Source organism: Cervus canadensis, chromosome 11 (assembly GCF_019320065.1).
Source record: "Cervus canadensis isolate Bull #8, Minnesota chromosome 11, ASM1932006v1, whole genome shotgun sequence".
Taxonomy (NCBI): Eukaryota; Metazoa; Chordata; class Mammalia; order Artiodactyla; family Cervidae; genus Cervus; species Cervus canadensis.
This window is the reverse complement of record NC_057396.1, coordinates 18,958,898-18,969,463: the sequence shown is the minus strand read 5'-3', so window position 1 is coordinate 18,969,463 and position 10,566 is coordinate 18,958,898.

Here is a 10,566-nt window from a genome sequence, read left to right as displayed (position 1 = left end):
CTCATTGACACAAGTTGAATAGATGGTTTTAGGAGCTCTTCATAGCTCTCCAATTGTGTGAAGACTCTTGGGCCAACACAGGTAAAACCATATCTCGGTGGGCAATAGTAACTGTTGACAAGATGGCACCATTTCTGGTGTCGATGACTTGGGGAGGAGGCCTCTCAGAACAGGTGGTGGGTTGGGCACAATTATCTGTGAAAGAGTCGGGGTGAGCCCACATGGAGACAAATAGTGGAAATGAGTGGGCAGTAGAGGTAGAACATGGCTCTGGCGTTCATTTGAACATTGTGTATGGAAAAGGCAGGGTCTGTGAGCCAAGGGAAAGAGTTGATCATGGTGAGTTCTGAAAGCCAGAGTGTTGGCTTGACTTCACCATGGCTGGTGTTGTACATGTATATTTTGCATAAAACTAATCTAACCCTCACAGAAATGTTATCATCTATGTATTCAGAGACGATAAGTAAACCTGCCTAAAGTTGGTGGAGGCAGGATCCAACTTAGGCATTTGGCTTCTGAGTCTGGATTCTCCATCACAAGTTATAGATAGACCATTGCCCAGGTTGGGTGCCTGCTCTCCCCAAGGTTCACAACCAAGCCATGAGGGATGAAAGAGTCAGGCCAGGCCCCCCTTTTTTAGAAAAGACAGCTAGGTATTATTGTCAGGAAGATCCCCTGGAGAAGGGCTTGGCAACCTACTCCAGTATTCTTGCCTGGAGAAACCCATGGACAGAGGAGCCTGGTGGGCTACAGTTCATAGGGTTGCAAAGAATTGGACATAACTGAAGCTACTTAGCATGCACGCATTGTAGAGGGCAACTGGGTAAGGCAGAGGTTCTCAAATGTAATCCCTGGACTAGCAGCTGCAGCATCATCCTTTGGAGCTTGGAAGAAATGCAAATTCTCTGGTCCTGTCTCAGATCTACCACACTGCAAACTCTGACAGTCATGATTTTGACACGTGATAAAGTGAAAATCGCTAACTTGTCTCTGCCTTTGCCTATCTAAATGAGATAGGCAATGTGGGAAGGTGATTTCGTCTCTCTGATTCTGGTTTCCTCATCTTTAAAATGAAAGGCTCATTCCAGATTCGTTTACTTTTTATTAATCCAACAGGTACCTACCATGTGACAGATTCTGAGACTACAAAGACACGTGGCCTATAGAATGGAATAAAATGACAACCAGGTGGCTTGGGATCATCAATGGTCACCACTGTAGATTCAACCCAAGCTAATTCTTGCTGGGATAGTTGTCAGAAAGACTTTCTCTCTACACCTCCCCTTTTTCCTAACTCAAATATATCTCCCCACGGTTGCCAAAACCACATTTAAAGGGAGTATAACTCTGACCCTATTGCTTCTCAGTTAAAAATCTCCAGTGGCTTCCTGTTGTCTATGCTTTCCAAGAGGATTGCAGTGAAGGGCCAGACTGCTTGCGATCCTTGGAAATGTCAGAGGCCTCGACACAACTCTGCTCAGCACACATAAGCCTGCATGACAGTTAGGAGGAAGGATTCCTGGCCAGCAGAGGTCCTAGGTTCTACAGCACGCAAGTTCATGGCTGAAAGAAGGAAAGGATAAGATTCTTATGCAATATTTGGCAAAACTGTGATCTTTCTTGGGGCTCATGTGACATTTTCCTGGAAAAACCTGGGTAAGTTTCCTGCCCACATTTCAAAATCTACAAAACATTCAGAGCAGAAGAAAATGGATGTGATGGCTCAAGACTCTTCATGGTGTGAGTTTCGTCCGTTGTGGCAACTGGAGCCATTGTGCTCACCGATCAGCAGCCTGAATCAGGCCCCTGGGACTTGGGGACAGCAGTTAACCTCGATGGGCTGGGAATTTGTTCAGGTGCAGCTGCTACTGCCTACATTGTTGTCTCACCCTCTGAAGAAGAACAGGAAACCGGTGTCGATGAATCTGTGAGAGTTTAGTGACCACACGCTCTACAACTGGAGTCGTGCCAATTTTTCTGGATACAAAGGAAACCTGAGATGCTTTCCCAAGGAACTCAACATTTTTTTCACCAGAGGAGGTAGTCTTCCAAGATTTCTGCAGCCCCCAAGCTTGTTGTCATCTACACACCAGGCAAGCCACACTCAAGGTAAGGTGGGTCTGGGATTGCATAGCATCTGTCTGGAATTTGCTCTGAGTCTGAGTATCTTCCCATGAAGACCACCGCACTGGTACAAAATAGTCCCCTTGTTTCAGAAAGGTAAGTGTTCTGAGTTGCATCCTTGGCTGTGCATGTAGGACTGGAAGCCTCTGGAGAAAGAAGGAAGGCAAGGATATCTGGGTCATATTAGATTCTAGGCTTTTTGGCTCAGCATCCCCTGGTAAAATCTTTTTAGGCATCCATGGCAGAGTGGGAACCTCACCAGAGCCTTGACCCCACTTCCTGCTTATCTGACTGAGCATGGGCCTCCCTGAGTTCAGTTTCTACTTTTCCACTGTGAAGGTAATGGCTGGTGCTTAGTTGGTATTTGCTGAATGTAGAATATCTGGGTTTAGTGTCATTGATGATTTTATCTGTATCCCTTAGCTGAACTTTTCTAACTGTTTTTCTAAATGTGCCCTGTGTAAATACCAGGCTGGAGGCCTCAAGATGTTTATTTGAAGAGAGTCTTTTTGATCCACTGCTTTTGCTGTTCTGATGAAAAGAAATTTGTGCTGACTATCTCTCCTCCACCTCCGCCCCCTCCCCAACTCCCACTAGAATGGAAGCTCTTTGAAGTCAGGGACTTTACTTTTTGTTCACTGCTATATCCTCAGTGCCAAATACACACTGGGTGACAACAGGGGGACAGTCAACAAATATTTGCTGAACGAATAGATAGCCGAATGGATGGTGGGTGAATGGATTGAGGGCTGGGAAATGAATCACTGATTTCCTGAGTCTTAACTCTCTTGGGAGGGAGTGTCATTGGTTGATTAAGAGGTGTGGAATCACACTGCCCAGGTTGGAACTCTAGCTCTTTTGATGAGCTATGTGTTTTATTCAAGTTTCTTAACCTCATTCTGTCTACTTCTTCATCTGTAAAATGAGGCTAATACTTCAAAGCATTGCTAGGAGGATTAGATGAAATAATACGTGCAAGTATTTAGAACAGTTCCTGGCATATAGTGAGTGTCCAAAATTGGCCATCATTGGCTTTGTGAACAGGAAAGTACATGTGGGGGTCTCTTGGAGTTGTTTGACCTCTGTCTTCTCCCCACCCCGACTCCAATAATTTTTTTGTGTGTGGTGTGACTGTATCTATTTGTGGAACACAGTAACTAACTAACATTTATTTATCTATCTTTTTAAGTTCTCATGCCAATCAGTTTATAGTTATTGTGATCCTGTTACACTTCTTGCCCTGCTTTTGTTTTGTATTTGCTTCCATACATAGTGGTAGAAATGCTGAGCTCAAGTCAAAAGCTCCCATATTCATTGTTAATAAAAGTAATACCAACAACAAGAATAACTACCTTTGTAGAGTCTATGTGCTGGGTGTTGCATACTTTGTCGGCTAAGTCATTGCCTGGATCAGGGGCCGTGGATATCCAAGTAGTGACTAACTGTTGTATCTGACTTTGTCTCTGGGTTTGCAGAGTCCGGGCTGAGCTTTGTTCACTAGTTTCTCTTTTGTGTTACTTTGACCACACATGCCTCACTTAGAGTTACTGCTTGAATTGACTGCTCTGTCTCTGGAGGCAGATCTCTTTCCCTTTGGATCTTTGAGATGTCTGAAATTTTGAGTGATCTTTCTCCCTTTCTTGCCCTTTTCCATCTTCCATTTACATTTCTATTCCCCTCTTCTTTTCATCTGCTCCATGTCTTCGTTCATTCATTCAAGTTGCTCTCCTTCCAAATTAGAGAAGTGGTAGTTCAAAAAAAGCAGCACAGCTGCTCACCCCGCAGCTCCACCTGTGACCGAAAGTTGCCCGGGAGCATGGCACGCATGCAAATAGACTTGTCTTGACATGCTGGAGCCTTTTCCTTTTTGTAGTAAACTAAACCTTTGATTCACAAGGAAATGGACTTTGGCTTTATTGTAATTCCTATTTTGATAGTGTGTGAGCACAAGTCATGAACTACACTTAGTGAAAATCCTGAGTCACTGGAGGGCTTGGTGTTTCAGAAACAGGAAGAGGAGGAGGTGCTTTGTTGCATTTTCAGAAGGAAGGGTGGATGACAAGCATCACCTCAATCGTTGGGCAAACTCCCTTCACTTTACTCCTCTGAGCCGTTTCAAGGGAAACGGGGTCTGACAGCATCCCTGAAAGATGTTGTTTGGGGGCCTCTGGTCACTTGAGGTCTTTTAACACCACACACAGAAGCAGGGAGACTGAGCAGTCTGCCTCATGGGCGTGCAGAGTGGGTGCCAGGCAGGTCACAGGGTCCTGGTCACTATTCCCTGTATTGGGAACTACAGGAAAGGAATTGTCTTTGGGCTCAGCGTGTTCAGGGTGCCAAGCTCCCTCCTGTGTGCGGGAAGTGATAGTTACGTGTTTAAGTAGACAAGGGATCTTCCATGCTATGCTTAACCTGGAGCTTTTTGTTTTTTTTCTTAATTAGCTTTTTAGGGGCATTCCAATGAATAAGAGTTGAAAGAAGATAGATAGAAAAAGAAATCTCGAGAAAAAAAGGAAGGACTACATTTTGATTGCCTTTGTTAGTGCTTCTGTTACCAGAGTAATGTCACCTAAATTTTTTTTCCACGAAAACCAACTGATCAGCCAACTGAGTCATGGCTCCTCCAGACCTTTTGAGCCAGCCTTTCTGAGGTTGAGGCCCAAAAATATCTCTTTATAATTATTCTGTATAACTGGATGGGAGCTACTCTCTAGGCACTCTCATGGGAATTTCCATTATTAAAAAATCAGGTTTTTCATACCAGTGACAATTGCTTGAGCACAAGGCCTATGTCTTCCTCACTTTGAAATAACATAAGTATTTGTAGAAGTATCAAGGAAGATATTTCTCAAAGGTGGCCATCAAATGTGCAAGTCTGTGGGGGAAAATATTGCTGGTGACGTGGAGGTGACATTAATTAAGCCTATTATTTAATGTGTAGTGCCACATGTCGGAAGAAACACATGGTGTATAGAGTAATCTGGGAAATTTTCTCTTGCAAGTGCTGTTTTCTACAAACAAGGACTTTTGCAAGTGTTGTTTTCCAAAACTCATGGCTAGCTAGTCCCAACGTAATTAGTTTTTATGACTATCTTCCAGGATTTTTTATGACAGTCTTGGGCCATAGATCATAGTTATAACCACCTGACCCTTGGTTTTCTCATGAGCAAAATGGAAGCATGAACACTTGCCAGTTGCCTATATTGAGGAGAGGTTGTCAGTATGACTAGAGCCCATTCATCTAGTGCCAGAAGGCATTCAAGTATAGCCATAAAGAGTTGGGCATCCTCCAGCCTGCCATGGAGGCCAGGCTCTTACACATAATAAAGCCCTAGCTTCTAAACACTGGCATCCACCCAAGCCATTCGGACATAGGTCCCTGCAACTTTTGTTCAATCAGAATGAAAGTAATTTCCTTTTATCATTGATCCTAATCATAATATCTAGTTATTTAAAGCACAATAAAGCTGGAAATCTCAACCATTAAGGCCATTCTTTGATAAGGACCTGCCAAGTAGCTGTCAGCCATATCTGTAGATGGTTCTGGGAACTGGGTGTGATGTGGTGTGAATCCCACCACTTCTTTGGAAGGACCTGCTCTTCCCTTGGAAAAGTAAAAACTGGTGAAACTCAATGGGGTCCCTAGTGTGATTGAATTTGAGAACAAAAATGTGAAAGAGAGTTCAATTATGTAGTCTCTTGATCAAAGTGAAACAATGAAAATTAGTATATATAAAAGGCTGTATACTAGGCTATTACATTTAATCATTGCAAGTAATATTATTATTTTTTGGTGTGGAAGAAGAGAAAACTAAAGTTCGGAGAGTTTAAACAATTACCCAAGAACACACTGCTCTCAGTGTAGCCATATTTCAAACCAGATTCTCTTAAATAATCTCTCCACGGTGCCCTGCTGTCTTGCCCAGAGGCAAATTCTGTGGAAGAATGTAATGATATTCATTTGTAGGAGAAATGGATTTAGCTGACTCAGTATGTAAAGAAAACACAGGAGATGGAATATAGGCAGCAATGGAACTTGATATTATACACAAGGATTACCCATATCACTTGGGGGTCTCATTCTTGTTCCAGCTGAACTGTGAATTTATCTCAAATATTTTAAAAAATTTTATCTCATAGTATTTATTTAAAATGAACAGTGGTTCTTAACCTTGAAATTCTCATGAACTCTATGGATTGTGTCCCAAGGAAAATGTATATATACATGTAGGAACCCTCCCCCATCCTCTTTAAAATCACCCAGGTCCTTCCTTTCCCTTCTACCACACCTCTAATGTCAAGAAATCTTTCTTTAGATATATAACTTTACAAATTGCTCCAAATTTCTGGGCCACAGAAAATCTTTATAGTCTAGGGAGTTCAACCTGCAGACATCAGATTTTCCATGCTCTAGACTGTTCTGGGTTCTTATAGAAATATTTTCTCTTTTTTATTCCAGCCTTAAGAAAATTTCTATAATAAACTTTATCCAGGTGTTTGACCACCTTTTGCTCCCATATTTTTCGCAGTATCCTCATGAGTTGTGCCTTTTATCTGATTGCTTCCTCCAAGAGCAATTTTAATGTGAGGCCTTGTATGCTTGAGGATACTTTTGTTATGCTACAACACTTGAATAACAGTTTAGTTGGATTTAAAGTTATAAGTTAAATGGTCTTTTCTTCCATACTTTAAAAATATTTTTTCATTGTCTATTTGTATCATCTAGTTTTGCTGTTGAGAACTATATTAATCAGTATGATTCTTGCTTCTCAGTTGTTAATATGAACTTCTCAATAAGTTTTAGACTTTCCTCTTTGTATTAATTTTTTAAAAACTGCATTATAATGTCCAAGTTTAGTTTTTCTTCTTTTTTATTTTCTGGCCCCAACCAGAGATTGGAACTGTATCCCCAGCACAAGGTCTCAACCACTAGGCCCCCAGGGAAGTTTCCCATTTTTCTTTACTTGTATGGCCACACTGTTAATAAACCCTTTTTAATCTTAGATTTTTCATAATTTTTTTTTAATTTTAGGAATTTATTTTCAACATATATCCAAGAGAAGGACAAGATAAGAATAACAACTCTCACCACTGCTGTTTATCATAGATTGTCCAACATTATAAAGAAAGGAAAGAAGCAAGAGCTGTAAGGATTGGAAAGGAAAAGATAAAACTGTCATTATTATCAGAAGAGATAATCATCGCCTTTGCATAACCATGATAGTCAACAAACAAACTATTAAAGCTAAGAGAGTTCAGCAAGTTTGCCAAAAATAAAATATGACAAATATTATTAGAATTTTTCTATATCAAAAATAACCACCTAGAAACTATAATAAAAAGTAAGATACTATTCAAAATGGCAAGAGAAACTGTAATTTCAAGACTTTACTTATCTAAGAATTCACTAGACTTCTGTGGATAAAAATTTAAAACACTAATAATAAAGAATGTAGAATATGATCTCAGTTGATACTAACAGAAAGCTATCCCATGCTTATCAGGGCCAAATTATTCTTATAACAATATCAATTCCCTCCTTTAAGCAATCAATAAATTAAGTGAAAACCAATCAAAATTCCAGATAGATTTTTTTGAGGGGCTTGATAAACTTATTCTATAATTTTAAGATGTACTGTAATAAATAAAAGTGAAAACTATAAAGTGTAAATACAAGAACACACAATGAGATAAATGAAATAAAATAGATTCAAAGTCAAGCCCATATCTGAAGTATTTCTATTTAAAGAAAAGACATTGAGAATAAAGTTAAATGGCAGGTTAGGAGAAGAAAATTTCTATTGAGTAAAACTGATAATACCTTTTATACCTTTATATGTACACAATTGTACATATAAAATATATAAAGAACTTCTGGCAATCAGCATGAAAAACACAGCAACCCCAGTAGATTGACTGGTAAAGAAATGAAGGGCATTTTAGAGAAGAGGAAATCTAGGAGGTTAAGAAGCATATGAAGAGATGCCCAAATTTATCAGCATTAGTAATGTAAAATAAAACCACGATGAAATAGCACTACATCTACTAGTGTGGCAAAAATTAAAAAGCTGGATGACACCAAGTTTGGTGGTGAAACAGAAACATACAAAGCCTTACAAACTGCTGGTGAGAGTCCAGGTTGTATTTGGTTAAATTAAATATATGCATATCCTTTGACCTAGTAATCGTACCTCTGGGCATATAATTCCAAGGAAATGTTCACATGCCTTTGTAAAAGGATATATATCGGAATGTTTATTGATGCTTTGTTTGTGGAGGGAGAGGTTGGAGACAATCTGGTTAAGTATGATGCAGCGCTGCATTCCACTGAATACTTTCAAGTCATTAGGAATGACAGATGGAATGTGTACATAGCAATGTGGATGGATCTTACAGCATAGTTTTGAGTTGAAAAGGAAGAAACAGTATGAGCTCTGTATTATAGCACCACTTACATGAACTAAAAATCCACATGCACAAAAGAATACATGTTTTGTAAGAACAGGTACAAATGTCTACAGAAAAAAGTATAGATGTTGACCAGATGAAAATAGTTGCTTTGACTGGAATGGTGGGTGTCTGATGGAGGTAAAAGAAGTCAGAAAAAAGAATAGGCATGGAAGATAGGAAAGTGATAGGAAAGTGAATGGATGGATAACACAATGAATGACTAAATAAGAGAAGGACCTTTCATGGACTAATGATGATAAAGTGCCATGGATAACAGGATGATAAAAGTCCAGATGAAAATAGAAAAATAATCTAGTATAGACGATGGTGCATAATGAACACTTAGTAAATACTTGTTGAATGAAGAAATGCAGTCGGTGGTGAATCATTTTTGCAAAGCTAAGAGGTTCTTTACTGAATTATTTTAGGAGCTTTAATTTTGGCATATTAATTTGTTAAAAAATATGAGCCCATGTATTTAGAGACATCTGGATGGCATTAACAGAATTACAGATTTTTTTCTCTTCCACTTCTTGAGGTATTACATAAACATGGACACCTTGTCCTTTTCCAAACTATGCCACGTAGTTTGACTTTAATTCTGACTTATAGAAAATGTCTTTCCAGCAAATATTTGCCATTTTGATCAAGTCTTGATTTCCAAATACCTGCCTATACATGGTCATTGATATCCACTTTGATACATCTAATTTCTTTGCTGGAAGCACTGAACTAGATTCTGCTTCTGAGCTTTGAGTCTGTCAGCCATCAGTTCAGTTCAGTCGCTCAGTGGTGTCCAAATCTTTGCAACCCTATGGACTGCAACATGCCAGGCTTCCCTATCCATCACCAACTCCTGGAGCTTATTCAAACTCGTGTCCATCGAGTCAGTGAGGCAGTCCAATCATCTCATCCTCTGTTGTCCCCTTCTCCTCCCACCTTCAATCTTTCCCAGCATCAGGGTCTTTTTCAACGAGTCAGCTCTTAGCATCAGGTGACCAATGTATTGGAATTTCAGCTTCAGCATCAGTCGTTCCAATGAATATTCAGGATTTATTTCCTTTGGGATGGACTTGTTGGATCTCCTTGCAGTCCAAGGGATTCTCAAAAGTCTTCTCCAACACCACAGTTCAAAAGCATCAATTCTTTGGCACTTAGCTTTCTTTATAGTCCAACTCTCACATCCATACAGGACTACTGGAAAAACCATAGTTTTGACTAGACGGACCTTTAAAACTGGACATGACAATGGACTTGCCTACTAACATTTTTTTTGTCTACCACTGTATGAGATTTGATTTCTTAGAGCATTTTTGGGTTTTTTTTTCTCCCTCCCCTCTTGCTAGAGGACAAGGATTTATCCCAGGGGATATAAACTTCTATTGATCTGCTCCAGGTTTTAATATTAGTGATCATAAGTTTCTACTAATAAGCATAATTCATATTCAGCTTTCACTGATTTCAACTTAACAAAGTGTAACTATTTAAAGCTCCAGTTCTAGACAGAATTTGTGTCTTACACCTAGCTTTTTACCTAATAGCCCTGTATGTTCTCAGTTGCTCAGTCATGTCTGACTCTTTGAGGTCCCATGGACTGTAGCCTGCCAGGCTCCTCTGTCCATGGCATTTCCCAGGTAAGAATATTACAGAAGGCTGCCCATTTCCTACTGCAGGGGAATCTTCCCCACCCAGGGATCGAGTCCACATCTCTTGTCTCTCCTGCATTGGCGGGAGGATTCTTTACCAGTAGTGCCACCTGGAAAGCCCCAATAGCCCTGTGATACTGGGAAAGTTAAATTTCCTAAGCATTTGTTTGTTCTGAATGACATGGGTAGAAGTTTTCTCAAAGAGTTGTGGTGACGAGATAATGTAGCTAAGGCTCCACACGGAACTTGGTGCATAAGTAGTTACTATTACTTCATGGAAGTCATTATGCTAGGCCTGTGAGGAGAGACAAAGATGAATAAGGAAACGTGCTTAACTTCATGGAAC